Source organism: Equus caballus, chromosome 2 (genome assembly GCF_041296265.1).
Source record: "Equus caballus isolate H_3958 breed thoroughbred chromosome 2, TB-T2T, whole genome shotgun sequence".
Taxonomy (NCBI): domain Eukaryota; kingdom Metazoa; phylum Chordata; class Mammalia; order Perissodactyla; family Equidae; genus Equus; species Equus caballus.
This window is the reverse complement of record NC_091685.1, coordinates 53,878,467-53,903,661: the sequence shown is the minus strand read 5'-3', so window position 1 is coordinate 53,903,661 and position 25,195 is coordinate 53,878,467. Positions and strand designations below refer to the sequence as shown.

At 46.0% G+C, this 25,195-nt stretch overlaps 1 pseudogene; it reads right to left on the bottom strand.

Annotated features, from left to right (window-relative positions):
* LOC138923123 (transcriptional protein SWT1-like) overlaps positions 1-23,861 on the bottom strand; it is a 67,558-nt pseudogene extending 43,697 nt beyond the window's left edge.
* Between the last annotated feature and the right edge of the window lie 1,334 nt (positions 23,862-25,195).

Genomic DNA, 25,195 nt, shown 5'->3' with positions numbered 1-25,195 from the left:
TTCAGATGATTCGTAAAAACTCTGAATGAGCCCAGTGTCAGCAGTGGTGCCTGAGAAGCCTGTCTAAGAGATGTGGTGATTTCCCTGTTCCTCGTTGCTTCCTTTCTCCACATCCCACACTCAAGTTGCAGATCCATAACAAAACAGCCTCCTTTTCCCCATTTGTCAGAAGTTCCTTGATACTCGGAGGTAGCAAAGGGCTGAGAATGTCCGTATGGAGACCAGCCATCAATAAAAGCCCTCAGAGCCACATCTAGGCATCCAGAAACCTCGATCTCATTCGGAGTGACTCTGCCTTTCTCCTAGCTGCAATTTGAAGCGCAATTTCACTCAACTCACTTCCTTGGATTCTTTGTTACTCGCTTTTGAACAACTTTGTTTAAGAAAATGTATAATTTCAGTAGTTAAATTTGACTATATTATTCCTTGTGAAATGAATAGAGTATTATAGGCAGTGCTGAAGTCTCCACCAGCCTTCCACGCCCAGTTCCAGTTCCCACGCTATTTCCAAAGGTGGCTGCCGTTAACAATTTGAGGTGTAACTTATTGGGTCACCCACCTGATATTGGTAGCAGAAAATGCACAATACACAATATTGATATTTGATATGTGTGAATTTGAGAACATTATAACATGCTAGCTATGTCATTTGACAGCTTGCTTTTTTTTTTCCTCTCCACAGTGTCTCCTGGAAGTATTTACATGTTAAGGCATTTCTCATTCTTGCAGAGTATCTCATAGATGCCTACATCAGTGTTTGTTTCATCAGTCCTCTGCTAGGAGAGCTGGGTTGTTCCCAGGTTTTGCTCTGATGAACATATTGTGATGAACTTCTCATCGTATGCCTTCCTCTGCACTTGGATGAGTGTATCTCTAGGAATATACTGAGAAGAATTGTGTATCGCTATATATATATATATATATATATATATATATATGTCTCAGTTTCTAAAAGATAATGCCAAAATGCCTTCCAAGGCAATCGGGCCAATTTCTACTCCCACCCTGTCCTTACCAACTTGGTTTTTCTGCTCTCCAAAATTTATTCTCTCTTTGGTGCTTGCAATTGATTTTTGAACCTTAGTGAGCTTAGATCATAGTTCCTAATACTCAGCTTGCCTACTGCTGATTTTCCAGTACCCAGTTTCTCCATGTTGCCTTCGTGCCACATTTAACTCATTTCACCTTTATTCCAATACTGGCTTCCGTCTTATGACCGAAATGATCTTAGGCTATTGATTAATTATTTACTGAATACGTTTATTTATTTCACAAATACTATGTAAATGATGAGATGTCCTTTTCCCCTAGCACGAACACATTCAAAATGATGTCACCATTTGGTGCTACCCGTGGCCTCTTTTCTTGCCAGATTCCGAGTTGCTCCCAAAGGAAATCCAGGCAGTCTTTGCTCAGTACCATGGACAGTCTTAAATGGCACGTTCTGCTGCCAGCCACTGTTCTGCTGTTGGAGAAACTCTCATTTCTTGTGCATCGATTTTGAAGGGGATGGTATAGACAACCTGTCAAGAGAGTTTGCAACATCCAGATGTTTTGTCCTCCTCCATTTACAGGAGTCTTTCGGATTGTGAAATCACAGTGCGGGTGTTATGGACACAGGGTGAACACCTGCCATATAGATTGACCGTGTTGCACGGTGTTGAGTTCCTATTTCCCGGTTGGTAATAACAGATTGATAATGTGTTCCCACCACACTGTTGCTTTGTGAGAGATCTGTCTTGGCAAAGTCTCAGAGAAAGCAAGCAGGAGTTGAAAGGAAGAAAGATGAGTTCTGTTCTTGGGTGCTTTAGGCAACCAAAATAATCTGTTGTCCTCACTGCTGTCTAAGGTATCATCCTACAGCATTCTTTCATTGAACAAGTTTTACTGAGTATCAGCCATGTACCAGTGAGTGTGCTAATGCTGGGAGTGCAAAGATAAGGGGGAAAGTGTCTTTGTAACTGCTTTCAGAAAGTAGACAGTTTAGTGGCAGAGATGGACACTGATCAAATTTTATGAACAAACGTGAAATTCCAACTGTAATAAGTGAAAGGAAAGAGAAATGTATGATGCTGAGAGCACATCTAACAGGGGCAGTTGACTTCCCAGAGTGCTCAGGAAAGGCTTCAAGAAGGAAGTGACAATTAAACTAGAGTTAAGTAGGCCAAAAGTTAGTGAGAAAGCATTTCTGACTGCGAGAAAAGCGTATGCAAAGGTCCTGTGCAAAAAGGAACAGTGCACATTCAGGCCAGTGTGGTTGGGAGCACTGTCAAGGGGGAAGCCTGGTACACAATGTGGTTGGGTCCCTGAGGAGGGTCCATATAGAGAACTTTGGATTATGTTACGGATTTAGGTCTTATCCTAAGAACAAAGGAAAGCCACTGATAGGTCTTAAGTGAGTGTATGTTTGGTGATAGGGGAAGAAAGTAGTGGCTCAATTTGTGTTTTGAAAAGATGACTGATTGCAGTGTAGGTAATAGAAGTCTTATCATTTCATGCCTCTGTGTAGAAGCTTTTGAAGATTCTTAATTGCTATCAGGATAAAATTCAAAATCCTTAACATTATTTTTAGTATACTCCCCAATATGGCTAATATCAACTTTAAATCCTTACCTCAGAAAATGCTCCCTTATCCACTCCATGCTCAGCAAATTCAAATGAGTCAGCTATTGTCATGATAATGCCATGTAACAAACAATCCCCAAATCTCAGTGCTTACAACAATAAGCATTTTTTTTTCTCGTTTATGAGTCTGTGAGCTGGCTGAGGCAGCTCTGTTTCGGGCTCTGGATTGGGTTCAGGTCTGGTCTACTTGTCTCTCATTCTGACGTTCATGCAGCTGCCTGAATCGTGCTTTATCCATAATAAATCACAAGCATCTGAGAGGTCAAGCCAAACTGCAAAAGCACATTCAGTCTCTGTTCATGTCACTTGCACTAACATTGCGTTGGCTAAAGCGAGCCAACAGCAGTGCAGTGGGAGCTGCAGTCCTTCGTTGAAGGGGAAGGTGTGGAAAGAGAGGAGAAGGAAGGAAGAGAAGGCTTGAGAGTAAACAACCGCACTTGTTCCTACTTAATTACAGACTTAATTACAGCATATCCAGGTGGTCCAGTGTAGGATTGCAGAATGCAGGTTTTGTGGCTTTGAAACTTCCCAGCTGTGTGAATCTAGGCACGTTACTAACCTCCTTATACGGAAGTTTGCTCATCTGTGCAAAAAAGATAACAACAGTACCTACCTACATCAGAAGGATTAATTCAGTTAAGCACTTGGAGAAGTACCCAAATAGAACGAGTGCTTAATAATTGTTAGGTATTATTAATATAGATTCATATCCTCTTATTCAAAACCAGACATGTTTTGAAATTTAGAATTATTCCTATTTTAGAAAGGCAAGGTGGCAAATAGACCATATAATGCATAACATCCCCAGTGGGTTCTGAGATAGTAACTGTAACCAAACTCTTGAGTATTCTGCCATGAAACATGATCATTCACACAAAATGGGAAAATAAAAATTCTAAAGGTTTTTGTATCACATCAGCTCAGGTTTTGTCACAAAAATTAGTCATAAAAACATTTTGGAGGGCCAGCCCCATTGCCTAGTGGTTAAGTTCAGTGCACTCCACTTCAACAGCCTGGGTTCCGTTCTCTGGTGTGGACCTACACCACTTGGTGGCAGCCATGCTGTTGTAGCATCCCATATACAAAATAGAAGAAGATTGGCACAAATGTTAGCTCAGGGCAAATCTTCCTCAAGCCAAAGAAACGAGGAAAATGAGGAAAATTAGCAACAAATGTTGGCTCAGGGCAAATCTTCCTCAGCTAAAAAAATGAAAAACGCACACATTTTGGTTTCCAGAGCATTTTGGATTTTAGGTTTGTAGATAAAGAATGGGGCCCAGTGTTAGCTTTGAAACATGGTGTGCCAGTGAGTCTTTGTGCGTGCGTGGTGCTCTTGAAATGCCCTCTAGACCCCTTTTCATGTGTAAATCCTAGTCATGGCATGATCTCAAACATCACCTCCTCCTTTGAAGACCCATTATCCCCAAGCTAGAAATAATTTCTCCTGCCGCTGTGCTTTCACAGCATTGATCACTCTGAACCCGCTTGTTCTAATTACTTGTATTGATTCTTCAGCTTAGGGAGTGTGTAAAACTCCAGGTGCTCCATAAATGTTCTTTGACTTCGGTGCTATATGCTGCCATCACCTAATCCCTTCTGTCACGCCTAATACTGACTATTACTGTAGTTACCATTGCTAATAGCTGTCGAGTACTGGCAGGGTCCCAACCGCTGTGCAGAGCACTTACACTCACTGTCCTGACTCGGTCCTCACATCTCTCTGCAGTGAGGCTGGTCTTAGGCCTATTTTACAGACGAGGAAACCAAAGCAAAGCGAGATTTAATAGCCTGCCAATTAGTAAATGTTGGAGTCTGAGGATGAGAGTGTTGAATTGACATTCAGCCCAAAGACTTTCCATGTCCAGATGGTATTTGTTATTCCTTCTGACTCAGAACCGCAGGGGTACACTGCTTTTCAGAGCAGGTATCATCTAGGGAATTCTTTTTGAATGAACAAATGAATCTTTTCCACATGGACCTTCCTTCTCCGGCATCCATATGTTGAAGAAAACCAGAGCCGAGCAGAAATTAGAGCAGGGAAAGCAAATTTTCTTCAGGAACTATTGCAATAGAGGAAGAGACCTCAGTATAGAACTGGGCTCCGTTCCAGATACAACAAGAAAACGGGATTTCTAGCCAAGGATCAGGATGGGGGTCAGCGGATGGAAAATTACTAAGAGGAAACACTGGGGAAGGGGGGTTCTGGATAAACTGACGGTGCAGGAACTTTGGTGAAGCCAGGCCAGGGTGAGAGGATATTGAGGGTGTGGGTTGAGGAATGTGATCAGATATCAAGGTTTGAGAATTTTAGCTAAACTGACCCAGCAGGATTCTTGCTAGAACTGGATTAAATGGGCCAAAGACAGAGCCTAACATTGGGCCTTGTCAAAAATGAAGCTCAGAGGAGCCTGACCAAAGTTTGGTCAAGGAGAGAATCCTGTCACATGGAGATGGTCATCAAGATCTCGTTGGAGTCCCCCCAAAGCCCAGTACCTCCTAGTGCATACCCCTTTCAGGACATTTCAAATTAAGAATTCTCTACAACTTCACAAATTTCCTTTGTTTTACCGACTTGCGATATCTCTTCACTGACCCAGCTTTTGATCTCTTAGGGAACCATATCTTTGGCATCAGTGAGGGCAGTGGGGTGGAGGGAAAAGCGGTGGAGGTGATCGCGGAACACAGATCCATATGTGTCCACGTAGGTGGCCCATCTGACTCCCTGGCCTTGAGTGGCCCTTTCCCAAAGGTCTTCACTTGTCTTTCTTTCCCACAACTTGCTCCCACCAACATACTCAGACACGTGACCTCCCTAAAACGTTAAACCCTGTAAACGGACAGAGGCCAGGTCTTACTCATCTTTGTACTTTCCCTCTCCAAGGCTAGTGCAGGGCCTCACTAATAGAGGACACGCAGACAATATTGCTTATCTGTTTAAATGAATGAATGATTGAATGGATGGATGGATAGGTGATGGGATGGATGGATGACCAGGTGAATAAATGAATGAATGAATGATGATTGTCAAATTTCTTGTTTGATGCCATATAGATCTGACTGCTCTTCTCCTGAAATGTTGATTTTTAAACCAGTTCTTTTGAGTCATTTCAAACATATATGGGTCAAAGGCTATTGAGCAATTGCAAGCCGAAGGAGGATAAAGGTCCAGGTTTGACACCTGCGAGCTGCATTCCTGAGCCTGGTAGGTAGGAGAGTGTGGACTTCGGAGTCTAACATACTTGCTCAGCATGATGCATTGATCAGCTGGCCTTCAGTTCCTTTGTCTGCAAATAAGTGCAGTAGTAAGCACCCCCTCCTGGAGCTGTCCTGAGGATTAAGTAAAATAATGTATGTGATGCCTCTTGACACAAGCCCCACTTGGGGAAAGGCCCTCCGTGATGCCAGCTTTGATCACTTTTCCCATTATTATTGAAAACGCAGCCCGTGGATCCACTCCTCTGCCCCCACCCTGCTGAGCACTCCTTGTCCTGAGCAGCACGTGGATTCCCCGCACAAGCTGTTTCTGTTGGAAGCAGGTATTCTATCCAGGGGCATCCCGCTGAATCTTCTAATTAATCCCTCCCCCTGTAAAGGTTGACCCCCACCTGCTGCTAGGGCCTAGGCCTCCCAGCATCCTTTGGTGCTGGGCAGAACTGGAAGCAGAGAGGGGATTTAGATTAAAGGCTGCAGTCAGCAGTGGGTGTTCCTAGATCAGGCCTGAAGCAATGAATATGCAGCAGACCAGCTTGGAGCCACTGCTGATCTTTCCAAGGGATGCTGACTGTGGTTCCTGTCTCTGCCCATCCAATGTAGTATCCGCGGTGCTGCCTAGAAACTGGATCCTGGATGTGAATTACTGTTACTAGGTGGGTGATATTGGGCTAGTCACTTAACCTCTCTGAGTTTTGGTTTCCTTACCTATGAAATGGGGATAATAATACATTCCTAACTGTGTCAGGATGTACATGCAAGGCAATAAGTCACTAGCACACTAATCATAGGCGCTGTCATGTGGTACCACACACCCATATGGCAGCTTAGAGAAAGTCCAACCTCCCTAGTGAGGCTCATGGGCCTTTACTGTGTGTGCCCTACTTCACATTCTAGTCTTCAGGGTGCAGGCATCGGTACTTCAGCCCTGGAGGTGGCGATGGGCAGCCCAAAACTAAACTCCAGTTGTCGAACCATTTGCCACTCAGTAGAAAAAGCAATGCACTGCCCTATTCTTTAGCACCTTGGTAAGTGGGAAGGAAAACCAGGCCTCCTGATGCCAGTTTTGTCCAGATACTCCTCTAGATCCCAGTCCAGGGGTCGGTGCTCTATGGACTGTGAGTCAAATCGCTTGCTGCCTGATTCTGTGTAGCCCACGAGCTAAGAATGGCTTTTACATTTCTAAGAGTTTGGAAAAAATCAAAAGAAGAATAATATTTTGTGATACATGAAATTCCTGTGACATTCTCACTTCAGTGTCCATAAATAAAGTTTTCTTAGAGCACCTCCATGGCCATTTGTTCACATATTGTCTGCTAGGTGCTACATTTGGCTACAATGGCAGAGTTGAATGGTTGTGACAGAGATGACGTGGGCCATAAAGCTGAAAATATGTACTCTCTAATCCTGTAGAGAAGAAGTTTTCTGAGCTCTGTCCTGGGGAAGCTATTCAGTATAAGAAATGGTCCTTACCTTGGGGAGCTCATGGTCCAGGGTAGCAGAGGAAGAAATTTTCCTCTACCCTTCTAGGTTCTTCTGGCCAGTCTAAGAATTAAATTGACATGAGACAGATTAATAAGAGAAAATCAGATAAAGTTTGATAACGTGTATACATGGGAGAAACCCAGGAAAAATGAGTAACTCTCCAAAATGGCAGAAGCCACCACCTTAAATACCATCTTCAGCTAAAAACAAAAGACGATCTTGAGAGTAGTGGTTTGGAACTTTAAAGGGGAGAGGAAGGCAATTCACATGGAGATGGAAAAGAGAATGTTTGGTAAAGAAATGTTTGTCATGCCATGCAGAGACAATGGGACATGGGGAGGACTCTGATCAAATGGGCCTTGCTGGGTTCCTCCCTGTCTACCACACCTAGTTCATATCATACTATAGTTCTCTATGGGAGAGCTCTTTCCTAGAACAGGCCTTCCATCGTAGATTCTTTTAGACAGTTAGGGGAAGAGTTTCTTCCTGAGTCTTTTGTTCTTAAAAATAATCAAGCCAAAGAGACACATTTTGAGATGGCAAATTCTGCACCCTGCAAGCTCAAAAACAGTGACTGTTCAGCTGACTTCTTCCAGGAGAGGAATGGATGAGTTAGGAGGCTGTGCCTTCTGTGATATTGGGCATTTTTAGATGATGGCCATCATTCCATAAAGGGGAGTCAAGCGTTTGTTTGGCAGTTGGACAAGATGGTCTCCTAAAGCTAGTGTCACTCTTTTCTAGCTTTTTAACCTCTCTCGGTCTCAGTTTCTTCATTTTTAAAATGGAAATAATAATTGTGTTTCACTCAAGGGCTGTTATGAGGCTTACACTGCATAAACATGAAAGGCACTCAGCTTGGTGCCTGGAACATATTAAAAAAGAATTAAAATATACGTTATTATTATTCATATATTTTTTAATATTACTCTCAGTCTCTTACTGGCTGTATGACTGAGGGCAAGTTATTCCATCTATCAAAGCCTTGGTTTCTTCATCTTTAAAATGGAGCCAATAATGAAACGAACCTCATCGAGCCGTTGGGAAGCTTAAATGTCTTCATAGATAGCGCATTGCTGCATGCAGCCAGCATTCAGTGGATGCCTTCGTAAATCTCCCGCATTTCCCTGCAACACTGATATTCTGTGAGTTTGCGGTGTCCGTAGAACACTGAGGCTTTCACCTCTGGTCCCCTCACTTGTCATTAGCCATGTGTCATCTTACATCCTTTTAATGCATCTGTCATGGCACTTTATGAATCGCGTAAGCCCTTGGAGGGCTGGGGTCTGGTGTGGCACTTCTTATTTATCTAAAACTAAGGTGAAGGAAAAGCCAGCTTGAATGATTTTAATATACGAATTGTATTCTGGCATGGTTTGATGGAGCTAAGTCTCGGCTTTCCTCCAAGGATGGGAGAGACCAGGCAAGTTATGCTTAGACTGTTGGGGAGCAGGTGGGGAAGCAGGCACCAAGGTGTGATGGCTCAACAGGCTTTCAGGGAGGAGCTTTGGGATTGTGGTTCATCAGGAACCCAAACCCCTGCTTGTGGGTGCTTGCCTACTCCACAGGGCTCTGCCTGTCCATCCCCTGGATGCTAACAAGCTGGTTTATTGGAGGTGGGTTCCCTTTCTTCCTTAGTAATGGAATGCTTGTTCTTGCAGGGCATATCACCACTCATAAGAAGAACTACATCTCCCAGCTTCCTTTGTTACCCAATGAAGCCATGTAAATTCTGGCTAATGGCGTGTAAGCTGAGGTATTCAGTGGAACTCCCAAGAAATATTCTTTAAAGGGAAGAGCCTCACCCTTTTTCACCACTTGCACCTTCCTGGTGGCTGGAATGTGGGTGAGATGGGTGGAGCATGCGTGGCCAACTTAGACCACATGTTAGATTGGGTTCCCCCTGAAGAACAGACTCTGAAGCAGAGATTTGAGAGCAAGTTTTTTATTTGCCAAGTGATCCCAGGAAGCACTGGTAGGGAGAACAAGGGAGTGAGATAGGAAGGGAAGGAGGCTGGTATAGGGTGTGCTAATGAGCAAATTATGGTGGATTCACCCTGCTGGGGAACTCTGGGAAACTGTGTAGCACGTGCTCCAGAGATGTTCTCCTCGAAAAGCCAAAGAGCTGAGGTATTTATGCACCAATGCCTGTCTGCCGTTGGGTGAGGGCTGCTCCTGGGGGCATCACTTCCCTGGCACCACCAGGCTTCCATCTGTGGACCGAACACTGTGCCGGCGCTGAGAAAGGGGTGGAGAGTCTCAAGTGCTTATGGTCAGGAGCTGTTGGCATGTTTGGGACTGGCCAGTACGTACGGGATGTTGAGGCACCGGCAACTTCTGCAGACCTAGAGTTTGAGCAGGGCAGAGCAAAAGGAAAGAAGGTGCCTTGGTCCCTGCTGACCATGGGGCCATCACACCAGGCCTGGTGGCTTCCCTTCAGACTCTTTATGTCAAAGAACAAAATCTCTTGTTTAAGCCATCGTTGGGCTTTCTGTCACTCACAACCAAATCTAATCCCAAATGATGCATCAAATAATAATAATAGTAATAATGATAATAAAGGTAATTAGCACACACTGAACATATGGGACATTTCAGTCAGCCCACTCCTTTGTTAATTACCCTCCCACACACACACATGTACACCAAGGTAAGCTTTGTGACCCTTCTGACTTGTTCACTGCCTGGTACCTAGTAAGGTGACTGATACATGGCAAGCTGTCAGAAAACATTTATTGAATGAATGAGCAAAGAAATAAAGTAAAAGCCAAGATTTAAACCCTGATCCATCTGTTCCCAGTTCCCCAGCTCTTAATCACTATGCCTTGGTGAAAGGTTTAGCAATCTTATTTTATAGATGATTGAAGGAATCCAGTATAATGCCAGGGAGCCCAAGTCTTGGCAAAGACAGAAAGCTGGGATGGGATGAAGCAGTGAATGTGCTTGTGAAATAGTCTTCATAAAAAGATCAACATGAGGGGCCAGCACAGTGTCGCAGCAGTTAAGTGCACACGTTCCGCTTTGGCGGCCTGGGGTTTGCCTGGGGGGCGGCCTCGGGTGCGGACCTACATACCACTTGTTAAGTCGTGCTGTGGCAGGCACCTCACATATAAAGTAGAGGAAGATGGGCACGGATGTGAGCTCAGGGCCTGTCTTCATCAGCAAAAAGAGGAGGATTGGTGGCAGATGTTAGCTCGGGCCTAATCGTCCTAAAAAGACAAAATCAACGTGAGGGGCTGAGTCAGAGGTTTGTAGCAAGGGACAATAGCAGCTCCTCACCTGGAAACTCTGTAAAACCAAGGCTGAGCCAGAGATAGGTAGTCCACGTGGTGGGACTCGGAACAAGGCATTTCTGAAAAAGCTACTACATTCCTCCCTTGGCGCTCAAAGCTCCTCTTGCAGATCTGCTGAGCCTGGGACCAGACAACCTTGAGGTACCCTTGGCCCCTAGCACAGTGGCGTTTACCCTAAAATTGTTCAGACAGAGGCTAGTTTGCAAACTGGTCAGGGATGCTACAGAAGATTATGGCTCTGGGCTAGAAGACTAGATAAGACAGGCTCTGTACAGTGTCCTAGAGGTGTGATAAACCCCATCTGTAGCTTTATAGCCTTCAGAATGAGTTTCCAGTCTGCAATTGGCAAGCATCTTTTTTCTCTTAGTGCAAGTTTTCATTCACTGGTAGTTTTTCTCCAGGAAACCCATACAAGTCTGGAGTTTCAAGCATTTGCCTTTACTGTTAGCACTACAATGCGTTTCCCACTAGGCATCTTTACAATGGCTCTGTTAGTAGATGAGTATGCAAATTATATTTATCTCCTGTGTGGGCGTCACTCTGGTCTCTCTGCTCTATGAGTTTGACTAGGGGTTGCCTAGTGGTAGCTCTACCCACAGGGCACTTCTAATGAGATAATGTCATTCATGTATTTATTCAACAAGCATTTATTGGAGTGGTTAGTATGTTTAGGCCTTGGAGAGTGGAAGATGATATCACTCTGAATAGGACATGCTACTGTAGCTTGCAGTGTTTGGGGAAAAATAGACTCAAGTATATGACAGTGTGCCATGTGCTTTTTTAAGGTGTTATACGGAGGAAGGAGTGACGAAGGTCACCTGGAGGAGTTAGAGAAGCAACAGCGTGTCCTATGTTCTGACAACACTAAACTTCCCAGCACTCTGCAGTACCTCCATGCCTTTGTGCTTCTGGATCCCTCTGCGTAGCCATCTTCTCTTCTTCCCTGTTCTTGGCAGAATCCCGCCCGTATTTTAAGGCTGTGGCAGACCCGGGCTAAGGTGAGGCTTTGCTTCCCAAAAGTTGCTCGCCTTTCCTCCATGTTTATAGAATCCTGTTCAAGGAGAAATGGCAGCATTTCAGGGAGGTCAGGCCCTGGTAATAAAGTTTGGTTGATCTAAGACAAGCGTTGTATCCGCTTCCCTTTGGCTCATTAATTCATTCTATAATTCGTTCTGTAAGTGTTTTATTAGTAGTAGTAAAGTTTTCATTGCAAAAACATACTACCACTGGGTACCACCAGTGGTAACAGTACCACCAAAGGTATTTAACCTGTGTCTCCCCCTGCCTTCCCCTGCAGTGTTGATTTGTTGCCTCATGGCCCTTTGATGGCTGCTTCAAGTCTGAGCATCGCATTCACACACCCCCATGCTCATGGCATGAGAAAGAGGCAGGTCGTGCCCTGCTTCTCTTTCCTTCGTAGAGTAAAACCCTTCCTAGACCCCAACTGTGAAGTCTCTTTGGCCAAAACTAGGAGAGCTGCCCCTCCTCAGCTAGGGAAAGGGAGAGGCAAGGAGGGAATGGTAAGGCTAGAATATGGAATACTCTGATGACCCGTGGACGCCTTCCAGAAGCAAGAGGATGGGGGGATTAGGTTTGTGTCTTTACAAAAAGAGGACATCTGGTTTAAGCGTGGGTTTGGTGTTGCACTGGAGTGAAACTGGAGGCAAGGAGGGTCTAGCAATATTTCAGTCGAGAGAAGATCAGAGTCCCTTTGGGGTTAGTAATGGTGAGGACGGGAGGAGGTTGGAGAATGTGGACTCTGGAATACTCTGTGGTCAGAGCTGGTCTCTGATTCCTCCTTTGGAGAGAAGCCCTCCTGAGTGTCAGTCACACAGCACATCACCAACTTGAGCACCTTCCGCTGCATCCTCTCCAGTAAAGGCCAGGAAAGGAAAATGATTGCACTCGATTCGGAGCAGTGGGCACACCACTGCAGGGATCTGTTTAATTAAATTTTATCTTCAGCTCTGTAGCCTATGAAAAATCCCAGAACCTTCCCCTGCTCTCTTAACACAAGCACTTTAAATCAAAAACAACCACATGAAGAAAAGAAGCTTGTCATTTGGCTAAGTTTAGCGTTTTCCGCCAGCCTGGGTAGTCTAAGTGGTTAAGATCCAACACTGTCACTGCCACAGCCCGGTTCGTTTCCTGGTCAGAGAACCACACCACTCATCTGTTGGTGGTGGCGTGTGTTGCTGGAATGCTGAAAGTTTGGCCACTGGTGTATCAAACACCAGCAGGGTCACCCATGGTGGACAGATTTCAGTGGTGCTTCCAGACTAGACAGACTAGAAAGAATTTCCAAAAACATTGGCCAGGAAAACCCTATGAATAGCAGCAGAGCATAGTCTGATAGAGCGCCAGAAGGTGAGAGGATGCCGCAAAAAGACCAGGGCAGGGTTCTGCTCTGCAGTCCACAGGGGCGGGAGGAGTCAGAAGTGACTCGACAGCACTGACAACAAAAGTCTTTTCTCGGAGCCTACTGTGAGATCTGCAATGTGGAGACAGACAGAGGGACTCCTTAGATTAGGAGGTCTCATTCCACGCGCAGCCAGGTAGCATGACCGCAGGCATGTGGGCTGCAGGGCAGCCCAAGTGGAGCCCCCTCACAGTCACCATGCACCTCTTTCCACAAGGAGTCTTTGCAGGCCTCCTGTGTGCCAGGCGCCGTTCTAGACTCTGGGTACTCCACAGGAACCAAGCCCTGGGGAGTCAATTTAGGGAGAGAGACAGATAATATGACAGTAATAAATGTTCAGAATAATAACTACTCTGATGGGACAAATGCCGTGGGAACTCTGGGCCACCTCTGCTGCATAACAAACCTCGTTGAAATTTAGTGGCTTAAAGGATAACAATCATATTTTTGTTTATGATTCTGCAATTTGAGCAGAATGCAGTTAGGCAGACTTTCTTTTGATCTGTGCAGCGTCCACAGCGCTGGCTCATCAGGGCTGGAGCATCTTCTTCTAGGATGCTTTCACTCACCAGGCTGGCAAACCCTTCCTGGCTTTCTGCTGGAGCCCAGCGGTGGCAGGGCGGCTCCTGCACGGGGCTTTGTCTCGTGGCTAGTGTTGGCTCCTCCCAGCCCTGCGGTGTCAGGGAAGTCAGACTTCTTGAAGGATGGCTGATTTCCTCCAAAGCACAAAAGCAGAAGCTACCGGGCCTTCTTAATGTCCGAGCTTAGCGGCGCCAGAATGTCACTCTACTATATTTTGTTGGTCGAAGCTGTCACAGGGCCAGCTCTGAGCCAAGGGACAGGTAAATCGACTCCATCTCTTGATGGGGGACTGACAAGATCACGTTGCTGAAGAGCCTCTGGAACAGGAGCTGTTGCTGCTGCCACCTTTGGCAATACAATCTACTCCAGGAACCCAGAGAAAGGGTACCTGTCTGGGGAGAGGGAGGCACGACCTAAAAGATAGGCATTATGAAGGACAGCAGAAAATGTACACCATCAGAATTCAACCCAACACCTGATGTGATCCTGTGGGATTCATGGTTACAGTTGTTTCTCAAGTACTACTTTGCTTCTAGATAAAATAAATGGGAGGGGGGTCATTCTCCAGTGGGTCCATGAGACCATTAGAATAAGCCCCCTGGTCTGCCTTGCCCTGGAGGAACTATGCCTGGAATTGTTTGGGTTTGGAGTCTGAAGGCCGGAGTTACATGCCCACTTTGGCTACAAACTTGCCCTGTGACTGTGGCCCCATGATGTGAGATATCAGAGCCTGGGCCTCCAGGTCTTATAACGGGGAGCATTCTAGTAATATTAGCAAAATGCTGAGTGGTCAGGAGTTGAAAATGAGATAATAAATGTTAAAAATCGGAGTGAGGTTTTATTAACTTGCCTTGCCCAGCCCAACACCCCTCCCCATGAGCTCCCGAAGAAAATATGAATGGAGAGAAGCCTGTCCAAGGAAACCTGGGAGACACCTGCCAACTGGGCTTAATCCCCAGACTCCTGCTGTGGATGTCGGAGAATCAAGCTGAAGCGCTTGGCCTGTTCTCTCCTCACCCCCCCGATTCCCCTTCCTGCAGTCCAAAAGAGACAAATTTTAACCCATAGAAGGACAAGAGAAAGCACTGACCTCAGAGCAGCCCCTGGGACAATTTACTGCATCTTCCATCTTCTGCATGGTTGGAAGAAAGAAGAGATCAAGATCCAGTCTCTTGAGCTCATCTGTTAGTATGTGCGCAGCCAGGACCTCCATAGCAAATGTGCCCCATAGGTGTCCCGGAGTCTGTCAAATGCACACTATTCCTTCTGTGTGGGAGCTGGGGGAGTGTTGAGTGGTGGTAAGAAGCAAGGGGAAGGATGAAGGCTTCTGCTCCCCAAGCTAGCCCTGATGTGGGCATGCTTACTATGTCTAGTGTGGTGTGACCTCCGCCTGCTCTGCTTTTCTGGTCATATTATTCCTTGTGTGGTTTCTCTCCGTGTGGTTTATTCTTTCATCACTTTCAAAAGCAGTCACTGAACACGTATTTTACCCCATACTCTTTGAGAGACAATGAGCCTACAGAGATGAACATGATGTGTTTCCTGTCCTCCAGGAACAATAAAAATCAGAATTAATAATAACTACACAGAATATGTTTCTTACCCAGGGGAAGGGGCAATATGTCTGTGCCCACTGCTTTTTTCACTCCAGCTTACTCCAGTTCAAACCTAGGAATCCGAAGTATTATTTTACTGAATTATCAGAGCAACCTAACAACATAAATTTCTGTTATAAAGAAGGAGTAAGGGCCAGCCTGGTGGTGTAGCGGTTAAATTTGTGCACTCCACTTCAGCGGCCCGGGGTTCTCAGGTTCAGATCCCGGGCGTGGTCCTATGCACTGCTCATCAAGCCATACTGTGGCAGGTGTCCCACATATAAAATAGAGGAAGATGGGCACAGATGTTAGCTCAGGTCCACTCTTCCTCAGCAAAAAGAGGAGGATTGGTGGCAGATGTTAGCTCAGGGCTAATCTTCCTCACCAACAAAAAAAAAAAAAAAAGAAGGAGTAAATTGATACACAGAGAGGTTATGTGAATTGTTTCTGGTCACACAGTAAGTAAATGAAAGAGTTGGACAGAAAGATAGTTTTCCCTGACTTAACAAGTGCATGCCCTTAACTTTTTTGCTGTACCACCTTCTAGCTCCTAATTGTGTATGTATATTTTCTCTGTAAACTGTGAAGAACAGGTATGCAAGGTATGATGATGTTGTTGACATTTAGAAAATAAAACTCATTAGGCTTTTAGACAACTTGCAAGATTTTTGGTTACTAATTCTCTCTGTAGCCAGGTGTGATTGTAGTATGTGATTAGAAAAAGAAGGGAATTGCAGACAAATAGTTCTTGAACACACTCAGTAGCATCTTCAGTATAATTTCTGATGTGGGCAGCTCTCATATACATCCGGGGAGGACAAAAAGGAGTGAGTCCCCCAGTGGGGCTCACGTCAACTCTGGGAACTGGTTCGAGATGAAATCCATCTTGGAAAATGTGAACAGAGCCACCAAAACTATGAACAAGGTGAGGGAAAAAAAGGAAGAACAGATTCCCAAAGCCCGATGGACGTGGGCTCAGTCTCAGCCTTGCCACTCACTGGTTTTGTGACCTTGGACATGTTACTTATCCTCTTTTGCCTCAATGTTCTCATCTGTAAGGTGAGTATGACAACAGTCTCCACCTGTTTTTGTCAGGGTAATTAGTTCATGCTAGCTTCCATTAAAAAAACAAAAGCAAATATCAGTGCCTAACAGCAATAAATATTTCTTGCTCATACAAACTGATGGAGGTCTCACATCTTTCCTGGATGTCTCTCCTTGAAGCAATAACTCAGGGATCCAGCCATGTCCATCATTTGGCTCCACTACTCTGGAATCCTTAATCTTAAAGTCCAGCCTTGAAAACATGGGGGGCATCAAGATGGATACTTATCCATCTCAGCCTGGAGCGGCATGCATTGTTCTGCTCCATTCAGAACAAGCTACATGGCCAACCAAGCCGAGGCAGGCTGGGAGATGTGGAGGTGTCACTGGTGAACGCTCAGAATCTCTCACACTGTCTCATAGAGTTGTTGTGATTAAACGAGTTAATACATACAGCATCACTTATGTGCTTAGTCCAGCGTCTAGCACTACTAAGTACTCAAAACCTGCTAAGAGTACTGCTATTACTTCTCTCTTCCTCCTCCCATCTGGGATGCAGAGGAAAGCATAGTTATACCAAAACAGAGAGTAAGCCAGGGATAAGTTCCAGGGCAGCAGTAGCAAAAGGAATAAAAATCAAGTCCAGTCTAGAAAGCAACGGTGGGCTTCTGAACCGATGCAAAATCACTTTCTTGATGTATATCACTTTGGCATCACCCCTGGACCCCACATTGCAAGCAGGGAGATGCAGCAGCTTGAATCTTGAGTTTCCAGATTTCACTCATGAACCAGGACCGTTCCCCGTGCAAGGCTGAGGGTGTCTGCCGCTTCTCTGCCCAACTCCAGTTCTTCGTGCTCCTGATTGCTGAACATCCATGTCTGCCGCCATGATTTACCTTCTACTCTAGCTTCTAGCCTTTCCACCCCCTCCTTAATTAGTGTCTCAGATCGACTATCTAAACTCCTGCCCCTCTGTACAGTCTTGGCACATATGGCCCCGCAATATTGGGAATATTCCCACTATAGTCTGAGAAAAAGAAACCTCAGCCAGTTATTGGTACAGCTGGACCTCAAACTTGCCCTCCAACTGCCCATCTCTAGCTGTTCTTGCTGCCTCTGCCCGACCTGTGAATTTCCCATTCCTAGATAGACCAGATACCATCAGTGAGTTTGACACAACAGTGTGTATCCACAGGGATTCCGTCTGCGTTTTATTCTTGAAATCATCAAAGAACTTAGTGCTGTAATGCTGGAGGCAAACGTCCTCCCGTTGTAGCTCTACATCCTTGTCCTTTGCAGACCTGAAGGTATTTTGGTTGAGTGAGGACAGCCTTGCTGGAGGTCGGCTAATCTCGCGTTGGGGGAGGAGGAGCTGGCGAGGTGATTTGGTGTTCTTTGTGGGCAGGATTTCATGAGTGCCCTTGAAAATGGACCATCCGATATAACAAAATTAAAGAGCATTAAAAAGAAATGTCCCCAATCCTCTCATCTTAAAAATGTATGCAGCATTGTGACAGACACTGTTTTAAGTGCCGGACATGTTTCAACTTACAAAACGCTCATGCAGCCCTATGATCTTCCACTTTGCAGAAGAGGAAACTGAGGCATACTTATATACCTGCCCGAAGTCCCACAGCTAGAAATGGTGGAGTAGAGTTTTGATCCCAAGGAAGCTGGCTTGAGAGCTTGGACTTTTAATGCTCATGAGTCCTGCTGCTTAGTAAGGGATAATTGTTCAGTACAACGCTTCTTCTACGTTCCTTTTCCAGCTTCAGCCCAGAAGGAAATATTTCCCCATCAATTCAATCAGAGCATACACATCACCTTGCTTCCTGTAGTTCTATGTAACATTAGCTTATAAACATTATTTCATCTTGCCAGTTTTCTTGATGATATGTTGTAACGATTACATGATGTTCGTATATATCACTTAACCATTTATTCCTTTTATTTCATCTATTCCACAAATAGCTAATAAGTAGCTGCTATGTGCAAGGCAAAAGGCTAAGCACTAGGTGCATTACAATGAATCAGGCAGAATCTCTGTGCTGAAGACACTCAGGTTCACGGGGGACATTGTAACAGATAAAAGAAGGTGGGAGTTCAGCTCTAGAGATGCACATCGTTAAAAGAAGGTGGTAGTTCAGCTCTAGAGATGCACATTGCGTTCGGTGTATAAAGGAGCTGGGGAGCTGGAGGTGGAAGATCCCCATCAGCGTGTCTGGGAGGCTGGCCCCTTTTGAAGGAGGTGCAGCAGAGGTAGTGGATGTTAACTTCAGCATCCCGGATCCTTTGCCAGGCAAGTCCACTCACGAAGCCATGAGCAGAGGGGCTCTGCTATCTCCAGGGCCAGAACTCCTGCCACACAGGGACGTCCCTAATCAGAACGAGTGAGGCAGTGTGGATTCCCGAGTTGGGATATTTCATGCCCAAGAAGTAAGTCATTGAGTCCACGGGCACATGCATTTCCTTCTGTGAATAGCTCTGACCCTTCCATCCATGAGCTCCATTGCTGTCTTCCGCAAAACTCTTCCTTGCTGAGTCCTTTCCTTTTATATCATGCCTGTTTCTTCAAATATCTTGTTAACCAAAATTTCCTTCTCACTCTCCATGTCATGCTTACCTACCTGTACTGGCTTGAAGCATTTATTCTTTACTCAAAATCATAATGAACAAGATATTTACTAGTATACTTGGTTGCAACATCATGTCTTTTTACATACAGAACTCTTTACAAGTACTTCCCTGTCTATATTATTAAATTTAACAGTGTGCCCCTGTTTTGGAAAATGGCAGCTAACATTTATGAGTGCCTCCCATGTGCCATGGCACTATTCTAAATGTAGTATGTGGGGCAACTCACTGAATCTTCGTAGTAATCCATTAAAATGGCAGGATTATACCTATTTTGCAGATGGAGAAACTGAGGCCCAAGGACGTTCAGGGCCATCCTCCAGGTCACATGACTAGAACGTCATACAGCTGGGTATGTTGAACTCATTCAGTTCTGACGTCACTGCCTGCATGTTTCACCACCATGCTTATCTGCCTCTCACTGTGCAATAATGTTATAATTCTTCCCCATTAGAGGGCTGGTGAGACCAGCGTATTTCTCCAAAATAAGCCCGTGAAAGCATCCTCTGACTCCTGACAGGGCCCAGTGGAGCGGCTCTACCACTTGGAGCATCAAGCCTCTTCCTCCCTTGAAGACTGTGCCTCATGTTCCTACCCACAGGCTTGGACCTGGGGTGCTCCGTGGGTGGCCTGCCCCTGGATTCTTTATCTCCACAGGTAGCATGAGCTCCTGCAGGTAGGCCAGCAGCTGGACAGGTTGGTTTTTGACTGGGGGGTGACCAGATGATGAGCATCTGAAAGTTGCAGTGAAATTACCCGTTGGCTAGAGGTGAGAATTCCATCACTGCCCTCCATTTCTGTTCTGGGAAGGTGGGTAGTCTGGTGGCAGGGAGACGGTCTTGTAACACATGCCCGCCCAGTTCTACCTGAATGTGAGATGTACTGGGTGGCAGTGGAGAGGTGGATATACCTGGAACGTGTTGTGTAGAGCCCCCTGGAACCAGCTCAGTAAAGGCTCCGGTTCTGAGGTGAAGTGTCTGGGCAGACACTGGAGGCTGAAGCTGCCCTTACCTAACTTTGGTGAGTATATTCAGAATGTTCCAGAGCAGTGGTCCCGGACCTGCAGCATCACCGTAGCCTGGGAGCTTTCTAGAACCACAACTTCTGGGCTCCTCCCCAGCCCTGCAGCTTCAGAAACTCTAGGGTTGGGCTCCAGAAATCTAAGCTCTAACAAGCTCTCCAGGTGATTCTGGTGCAGGCTCAAGTTTGAGAACCACTGGTCCAGAGCAAGAACTGGATTTTATAGTTCTTATTTTAAAATCGGAAATTCAAAATATTTTATTATTTCACTTATTACGGACTTATGATAGAAATCCTACAATGTGCTTTTAGGAAAATTAGGAATAGCAAAAGGAAAAGTTAGCAAAATTGCCCACAAATCTTCTCTCTTAGCAGGAGATAAGCATGATTAGGGTTTTGGTGTGTTTCTCTTTAGCCCGTTTCCTGCAAAAATCCTAATAAAGTTATCACTAGTTTGCCTTCATTTGGGTGAGTTAATGTGAGAATCACCTCCTGGATTCAGGCGAGAAGAGGGGAAAGATAAGGTTGAGACAGCTGGCTCAGTGGTGGAGTCGGGATCCCCGAAGGGGATGGGGAGTGTGTGGCTCAAGGCCTCTGTGCCCGGCTTCATGGAGCCCTGGGGCCGGTGGGGCTTGTTGAGCTGCCCCAGAGGCTGCGGCTCTCGGCTACTCTAATCCACCTGTGAATACGGTGCCCCCTTTATCATTCTTGTTAGACGGGATCAGATTTATGTCAGCTCAGAAATCATTCCAATGATCAAAATATGTGGAGGGCTGTCAGAGGGAAGAGGGATTAATCTCTCTGATTACAGGAGAAGTGGAGGCCCTTTCAGGGAGAGAAGGAAGCGGAGTGGGTGCGGGATGGGGTACATCTTAACTTGGGGTCAGGAAGAGTCTCGAGATCAGAATTAAGTGAGATGGCAGGACTGCCTAATGAAGGGGAGGGCTCATGGCCTGAGACCTGCTCGTTCTGAGGATGAGTTGCACACAGGCAGCCTGCAAGGAAACGAGGCCTGCAGTGTGTCCTGCACGGCCAGCACAGTGCTGACGTTTAACATCCAGACATTCCACTGCAGATCAGGGCATCTGGTGTCTCTGCAAACCAGGCGCTCTGGAAACACAGCAGCCATCTTCCCACAAGGCAGCAAGCAGGGGGGGATGAGCAGTGGCTGCCCCCTCAGATGAGGCATGAGCCCCCCAATTTGCCCCTTTCCCTCATCACCCCCTCTGCTCCATACACTCTTGTTTCCCTGAGTTTGAGTGACAGCTGTCAGTTAGTATTTCATTCGTGTTTTTGTTTTCTGACACACCGCCTCCTTCCTGTATTCATGTCAATGATAAGTAGTATAATGTAGTATTTAAGAGTGCAGATTCTAGATCTCAATTGCTTGGGTTTAGATCCTGCTCCTGTCTCTCACTGGCTGTGTGACTTTGGGCTAGTTATTTAACCCCTGTGTGCGTTGTATTTCCTCAACTTTAAAATTCATAAAACAAGGTTGCTATGAGGAATTAATAGGTTAATCCAGGTGAGATACATAGAATAGTGTCTGGTGGTTAGTCACTATCCAACTAAAGCTCTACTTATTAGTGCTAGTGATCATAGTTACTACTGCTAGTCATTACTTACGTTATATACCGGCCACATCCACATGTGAGTTGCTACTGGTTTAGTGTTCCTTTAGAGCATCTCTCGTGCTTCCATACCATGGGCCCAAAGTCTTCGGAACACAGGGTTTGGGGCACTTTTCCGTCTGGAATAGATATTTGAGACAGGGAGGTTCTGAGATCCTGGCCATATGGAGGCTTCTAGCTGAATTCATTCAGAAATAGTGCTATCTTCCTGGGCTGGTGGGGACCCTGGTGGGAGCCCTGCAGTCTACCTGTGCAGAGCTGGTGGGAGTGGCAGCATGGTCATGTGTGCATGTGTGTGTGTGTGTGTGTATGTGCACAAAAGTGCTTTGCAGAGCAGTCAGTGGACAGTGCAGCAGTGGGGTGAAGAGTCTGTGCTCTAGAGCTGGGTGGCCTCATTTCATTCCAGCTCCTCTTTTCCTGGCTGTGACCTGGGGCAAGTCCCTTCGCCTCTCTGAGGGTCAGCTTCGCCTCCATAAAATGAACGCGGTGGTAACTCAGCAGCACAGGCCATTATTGAAGGAGGCAGTGTGCATGTACCAGGCTGGCACACTGCAGACACTGCAGTTTCATGCCCTTTCCCTTCTTTTTGCCTAAGGGAAATGAAGGCCTTGCCATAGCATGAGCTTGAACTTAAGCTTGCCATGTACTGAGAAGGAGCAGATGGCCCCATTTCAGATCATCTGGGAGCCTGGGAAAACCAGCTGATTACTCAGTGTGAGCGCCAGCACGGTCACACGTTCTGAGTCCAGGCACCTGTGTTGAGCTCCCAGGAGCAGAGCTCCATCCCAGCTCCAACCCCAAGCAAATGTGCTGCCCCCAGAGCGTGGAGCAGTGCTGCAGTGGCAGTCCTGTGGACTGAACGCATAAATGGACGGCACTCTCACTGTCGGTGACAGACCGGGGGCCAGAGGGGGGACGACGACGACAGACGGACGGGGGACTCTCATCCTAAACATGGGCACCCTCCCTTTCCCAACCCGTTCATCTAGCAGGCATGAATGGCGGGACCAGCATAGGAATGGCCTTTGGAGTCTGAAATGACGGATTCGGATATCTGGCACTCTGTGTAACTCTGGGCAGACCCATGAGCAGTCTGAGCCTCAGTTTCCCCTTTGCAAAATGGAAATTGGACAGTCAAACTGTTGTGGCGATTAAACACAATTTGAGGACAAGGCCTGGAACATCATAATTGCTCAATTAATATTAGTTTCCTTTTCCCCTTCCTCTAATTGTTTTAAAGTGAAGGAAGTGTTTTGGCCTTTGAAAAAAATCACTTTATACATGAATTAGATATTAAAGAAGCTCATGGTTAAATATATCCATGTCATCATAAACTCACTTCATTCATCCATCCATTCGTTCATTTTTTTGTTTCATTTATTCACTCAATCATTCCTTTAATAGGGACGCCATTTATATGACACCCTTTCTACCAGCACCCTTTATACAACAAGCCCCTACGAGGCACTAGGGATGTGAAAATTAATAATACGAAATTCTTTGCTTGAGGACTTTACATTCTTTTGAGGGAGACGGAGAATAGTTACCTATACCCTAACTTCATATGGTGAGATACGCGGCTTGCCACTGTTGCATTATGGCATCTGTCCTTGCCTCATGCAATCTGTTCCCACTCCTTGTTCACGCGCCTCCCACCCAGGCATTAGACGTGGACACTCTTGCAGAGGCTACTTGTTGGTAAAATGCTCTGTCTGGGCTGATGGTACAGTTTGATGAGGTTAATAGTGAGATTGCCACTTCCCTTGGCTCCTTCAGGGGTGAGCACCAGGCCCCTCCAGCTAGGGAAAGGAGAATACCATCCAACTGTTCATCCCTCCATTCTTATAGCATAGGGACCGAGAGTGAAGATTCTGGAGCCAGACTGCCTTGGGTCAAATCCTGGCTCTGCTGCTTATGAGCTGCATGATTTGCATGAAGTTGCTGAACCATTCTGGGCCTTGCTTTACTAATCTACAAAATGGGGTAGTAAGAGTACTTAAGTGGTTGTATTGGCTATCTATTGCTGTGTAACATATTACCCCAAAACTCAGTGGCTTGAAAAACAACATTTACCATCTCACAGTTTTCGTGGGTCAAGAGCTTAGGCACAGCCCATGTGGGTCCTCTGGCTCTGGGCCTCTCTCAAGGCTGCAGTCACGGGCTCAGCTGTGGCTGCATTTACTTGAAGGCTTGAGGTGGGTCAGGTTCCAAGCTCACTCAAGACGGTGTTGTCAGGATACAGTTGCTTTCCGATGGTTGGGTCTGAGTACCAGCTCTCAGTTACTCCCACGCTGTTGGCCAGGAGCTTCCCATGGTCCCTCGCCATGTGGATCTCTGCGTAAGGCAGCTCGCGGCATGTCAGTTTGATGATCAGAGAGAGCAAGGGAGAGGAAAAGAGAGAGTGCCAGCCAGCCGGAAGTCCTAGGCTTTTGTCACCTAACCTCAGAGGTGGCATCCTATCACTTTTGTGTATTCTGTTCATTAGAAGTAAGTCACCAGGTCCAGCCCACACTCAGGGGAGGGGATTAGACATGGTGTGACTGCCAGAAGGCGCGAGGGATCCACAGGAGCCTGTCGGAAGCTGCCCCTCACAGTGGTTGTGAGGATTAAATGAGTTATGCGTGTGAAGCATTTTGAGGAGTGTCAGGGACATAGTTCACACTTAATAACTCTTAGCTTATTGTTATTGCTAACAGTATTATTTATGTCATTTTTTTCAACAAGTATTCATTGTTGCCTACTATATCAAAGTCCCCATCTTCATTGCTAGTGGAATTACTAGAGGTGTAACTAGGAGCACATGAATTATAAGTGGATCCTTCCTCAAAGAATGCCCAGCGCCCTGGGGGATGGATGTTCATTTGAAAAACAAAGACCACAGAGTAGAAAATGATTGTCCTATAGTCAGGGGAGGGCAGGGAGGCAGAGCTGGAAGGCCCTGGATGTGCACAGGGATTAGCAATGGCTCAGTTTGCCTGGAAAGCAGGACACTTGAAGGTTGGAAAATTAGGTTAGTGCCAGATTGTGACAGCAGTGTGGAGTCCCTCTCCTGTGAAGTGAGAAGCCAGGAAGGACTTTTAAGCTGAGCAATGTCATAGGATAGCTGTATGGCCTGGAGGGGAGGGCACAAGGTGGAAGGCTCTGGAGCTACCTATTAAAGTTCAGAAAAGAGGTTATCTTTCTTGGTCACAACAATCCAATGGAAAGGAAATCCAGCGCGAGAAGCCAGTCTATTTCTCCTTCAATTCCCTTCTCCAAGTTGTGCCTGTAAGAGACCCCATTCTCTCCCGCCCAGTCTGAGTACTGCTTGGCTCCTGGAAAACAGTCGTAAGAACTCAGGGCTAATGTTAATGAGTCTGATCCCAGTGCCTTGTTCTGACCTTGGGCACATCATTTAACCCTTTGCACCTCAATTTCCTCATATGAAGATGGGACGATGCTGCTGACCTTGAATACTTGACAGTTACACACACACACACACACACACACACACACAAACACACAAATGCTACTATTTACTGAGTACTTCTTAAGAACTCAACAGTTTTGTGGGCTTTTATCATCCCCATTCTACAGGTGAGGAAACTGACACTCAGAAAGGTTCATTGAGTGACTTGCTAATAATTGGCAGAGCACGACCCCAGGCTATTTGGCTTCATA